General features: G+C 52.1%; 1 pseudogene; it reads left to right on the top strand.

The window, feature by feature from the left end:
• Nucleotides 1–1800: 1800 nt before the first annotated feature.
• On the top strand, nucleotides 1801–3020 carry LOC147684970 (armadillo repeat-containing protein 10-like; annotated as a pseudogene).
• The last annotated feature ends 1729 nt before the right edge of the window (nucleotides 3021–4749 follow it).

Below are 4749 nucleotides of genomic sequence, written 5' to 3' on the forward strand. Positions count from 1 at the left end.
CTGACACTCCCTCTCTCTCCCTCCCCTGACACTCCCGCTCTCTCCCTCCATCGCCCTACCCTGACACTCCCTCTCTCCCTCGATCACCCTCCCCTGACACTCCCTCTCTCTCCCTCCATCGCCCTCCCCTGTCTCTCCCTCTCTCTCCCTCCCCTGAAACTCCCTCTCTCTCCCTCCCCTGACACTCTCTCTCTCTCTCTCTCTCCCCTGTCTCTCCCTCTCCCTCCCCTGACACTCCCTCTCTCTCCCTCCATCGCCCTCCCCTGTCTCTCCCTCTCTCTCCCTCCCCTGACACTCGCTCTCTCTCCCTCCCCTGACACTCCCTCTCTCTCCCTCCATCGCCCTACCCTGACACTCCCTCTCTCCCTCCATCACCCTCCCCTGACACTCCCTCTCTCTCCCTCCATCGCCCTCCCCTGTCTCTCCCTCTCTCTCCCTCCCCTGACACTCCCTCTCTCTCCCTCCATCGCCCTCCTCTGTCTCTCCCTCTCTCTCCCTCCCCTGACACTCCCTCTCTCTCCCTCCATCGCCCTCCCCTGTTTCTCCCTCTCTCTCCCTCCCCTGACACTCCCTCTCTCTCCATCCATCGCCCTCCCCTGTCTCTCCCCTCTCTCTCCCTCCCCTGACACTCCCTGTCTCTCCCTCCATCGCCCTCCCCTGTTTCTCCCTCTCTCTCCCTCCCCTGACACTCCCTCTCTCTCCTTCCATCGCCCTCCCCTGTCTCTCCCCTCTCTCTCCCTCCCCTGACACTCCCTCTCTCTCCCTCCATCGCCCTCCCCTGTTTCTCCCTCTCTCTCCCTCCCCTGACACTCCCTCTCTCTCCATCCATCGCCCTCCCCTGTCTCTCCCCTCTCTCTCCCTCCCCTGACACTCCCTCTCTCTCCCTCCATCGCCCTCCCCTGTTTCTCCCTCTCTCTCCCTCCCCTGACACTCCCTCTCTCTCCATCCATCGCCCTCCCCTGTCTCTCCCCTCTCTCTCCCTCCCCTGACACTCCCTCTCTCTCCCTCCATCGCCCTCCCCTGTTTCTCCCTCTCTCTCCCTCCCCTGACACTCCCTCTCTCTCCATCCATCGCCCTCCCCTGTCTCTCCCCTCTCTCTCCCTCCCCTGACTTTCCCTCTCTCTCCCTCCCCTGACACTCGCTCTCTCTCCCTCCCCTGACACTCCCTCTCTCTCCCTCCATCGCCCTACCCTGACACTCCCTCTCTCCCTCCATCACCCTCCCCTGACACTCCCTCTCTCTCCCTCCATCGCCCTCCCCTGTCTCTCCCTCTCTCTCCCTCCCCTGACACTCCCTCTCTCTCCCTCCATCGCCCTCCTCTGTCTCTCTCTCTCTCTCCCTCCCCTGACACTCCCTCTCTCTCCCTCCATCGCCCTCCCCTGTCTATCCCTCTCTCTCCCTCCCCTGACACTCGCTCTCTCTCCCTCCCCTGACACTCCCTCTCTCTCCCTCCATCGCCCTACCCTGACACTCCCTCTCTCCCTCCATCACCCTCCCCTGACACTCCCTCTCTCTCCCTCCATCGCCCTCCCCTGTCTCTCCCTCTCTCTCCCTCCCCTGACACTCCCTCTCTCTCCCTCCATCGCCCTCCTCTGTCTCTCTCTCTCTCTCCCTCCCCTGACACTCCCTCTCTCTCCCTCCATCGCCCTCCCCTGTCTCTCCCTCTCTCTCCCTCCCCTGACACTCCCTCTCTCTCCATCCATCGTCCTCCCCTGTCTCTCCTCTCTCTCTCCCTCCCCTGACTTTCCCTCTCTCGTCCTCCCCTTTGCACACTGTTAAAAGTAGGTTGTGAAGGATGCAGCTTCGCCCGTCATGGGCCCTCACGGTAGGACTCTTCTTGGATCCCTGCTTGGGTTGGTGGTCAGCTCCAGCGTATGCTACTGGCTGTACAAATGCCTTTTACGCAGTGAGCCGTCTAAACCGGGGTCTTACACAGGGGACGGTGCGGGTGCAACACAGGATAGAGATGAGGCGGATTCCAAGAGCCTGATTTGGGCCCCTGAGGCAACAGGCGGTCTCCTGCGCAGGGTGTGCGGAATGACTTTGGTGGCCAAAGTGAGGGAGAACCCTACAGATGTTCTAATAAATCCATCAAGCAATTTGGATGCTCAACGTCTACAAAGAGTTATTGAACTGCTTGAAGCCACAGAAGAATCGTCAGTTCGAAAACAAGCCTTGATTACTCTTAGTAACAGTGCTGCATTTTCTGTTAATCAAGATCTTATTCGTAATTTAGCGGCTCTTCCAGTAATTGGAAACATGCTTTCAGATCCTGTTCCTGAAGTCCAGGCACAGGCTTTAAATGCGCTTAACAACTTGAGTATGAACTTGAGCAATCAGGAACAGTTAAAGATTTTTATTGAACCTATTTGTGCAGCTGTTGAAGTTGCTCCACTGAACTCTGACCTGTAGTTAGCTGCACTTAGGCTGTTAACATGTTTGGTACAAACGAGTACCAAGTCATGATCGTAAAATCCTTACCTTGCTTTCTTCGTCTGTGGTCTCATGGAAATGAAAAGACGCAGATTCATGTTTTGAAGGTGCTTGTGAATTTGTCTGCAAACCCATCGCTCACAACAGATCTTCTGAGTACTCAAGTACCTTCCTCGTTGGCATCCTTGTTCCACACATGCACAAATGAGGACATCCTCCTACGGGGGCTCACCTTTGTGGCAAATCTGAATGAAAATATGGACAGTGGAGCTGCTCACCGTCAGTACCACGAAGGCTCGCTCTTCTCTTTGTTGTTCGGAGATTCAAGGCAAAGCTTCTTGGTATCCTTGTCACAGCATCGGGATGAGGAAGTGAAAAAGCAAATAGCAAGAATCATGACTAAACAGCAAACATTAAGTCCTTCCTTCCGAAGAGGGAAGCACAATAAGTTCACGTCCCTGCTGTCTGAATTGAAGTCAGTTCATTGCTTCGGTGTGGCTCAGTACTATTGCTTTACCTGCCGAGGTTGCTCCTTCCGTGTTTGTTGCTTGGATCATACCTGTGCAAGTCTCCCTTGCCACTTTTGAACCTGCTCCGCTATACAGAGCGTCATAGCATGCCACCTGATCCAGAGTTTCTGCCAAGCACTCGAATGGTATTGACTGCAACAGACACAGCATCTGAAAGATCACACGGGCTAAAGGCAGAAGTAATAAATCGGTTTTGTTTCGAAACTTGACTTGAGTGAAAATCCGCTAACATATTGAACAACACTTCTTTGCATTCTAGACCGTTTGTTCCTCATCTACAGAGCAGTCAATGCATCTTTAGAAAAGCTCCCAATGGAACGCGGTCCTCCTTTAAAAGTCTGAAATCTTGCATGCTCCTGGTTGCGCACTGCTTTTAGTAGGCGGTATCTTTGCGTAAGCCTGCCATTCTGGACGTATGAATGGACACTACAAAGAAGACACTGGAAGAGGCATGTGACATAGCAGGACATATTCTACCCGCCGAAAATATTGAATGTTTGTAGCAAATTATTTTTGGATAAAATTAAAGAGGACAGCCCTGCCATCACCCAGGGGTAAGCGGGCTTATGTATGTGACCACCAGAAACCTGTGTGCCAGGTCAAAGCCCTGAAGGAAATATATGTGTCACATCCAGGCATGCAACACCCATTGAGTTTGAAATCGCCCCCACCCCCTTGTCAGCCCGGGATGAGACAGCTTGCCTGGCGCGCACACAGCCGCGCTGGAGCATTTCACAGGTCTTTAGAGACCATTAACTTTTTAAAGAGGCTTTGTTCTGTTTCACCTCTTCTGAGGCCCCTGCAGCTCCACTCTATGGCCGGAATCTCTCGGCCCCCAGAGAGCAGAGTCTCTCCGAGTCCAGGCTGCTGCACCGGTGGTGTTTACTGACACTCGAGATTTTTTTTTTAAACTGGTACATGTCTGTAAGGTCCGCGGGCCGCCAAGGAAGGCTTGCCGGCCCGTGGGCGCCCCGCGGGCCGTACTATGAGTACCCCTGCTCTAGGACATTCTGTCATTGGGCTATACTTGGGCTACATCTGGGTGATATTTGGGCTACATTTGGGCTCTTTTGTCTCTGGTGGCCATCTTGGGAGACTGCATGTCAGAATTTTTTAATGAAATAGAAGAGGATTTGAGAAGTCACTCAAATGTGCCCTAATTTTTCTTTCTAAAGTACTAATCATACTTTCTATGCCAAAATGAACCCCCTCATTTTGTTCCTTTTTAAATGAAATGTTTTCAGTCTTACCACTTCATTCCAATCAAGATGGCTTCTGGTGTGCCATACTTTTGTCATAAGTAAGACTGTTAGCGCTCTAGTTGTTCTTTAGAACACTTTGGGACATTCTGTCATTGGGCTATACTTGGGCTACATCTGGGTGATATTTGGGCTACTTTTGGGCTCTTTTGTCTCTGGTGGCCATCTTGGGAGACTGCATGTCAGAATTTTTTAATGACATAGAAGAGGATTTGAGAAGTCACTCAAAATGTGCCCTAATTTTTCTTTCTGAAGCACTAATCATACTTTCTATGGCAAAATATACCCCCTCATTTTTTTCCTTTTTATATTAAATATTTTAAGAGTTACCACTTTATTCCAATCAAGATAGCTTCAGGTGTGTCATACCTTTGTAATAAGTAGGACTGTTAGCGCTCTAGTTGTTCTTTAGAACACTCTAGGACATTCTGTCATTGGGCTATACTTGGGCTACATCTGGGTGATATTTGGGCTACATTTGGGCTCTTTTGTCTCTGGTGGCCATCTTGGGAGACTGCATGTCAGAA

The sequence above is a fragment of the Lissotriton vulgaris genome, chromosome 10 (assembly GCF_964263255.1).
Source record: "Lissotriton vulgaris chromosome 10, aLisVul1.2, whole genome shotgun sequence".
Classification (NCBI taxonomy): Eukaryota; Metazoa; Chordata; class Amphibia; order Caudata; family Salamandridae; genus Lissotriton; species Lissotriton vulgaris.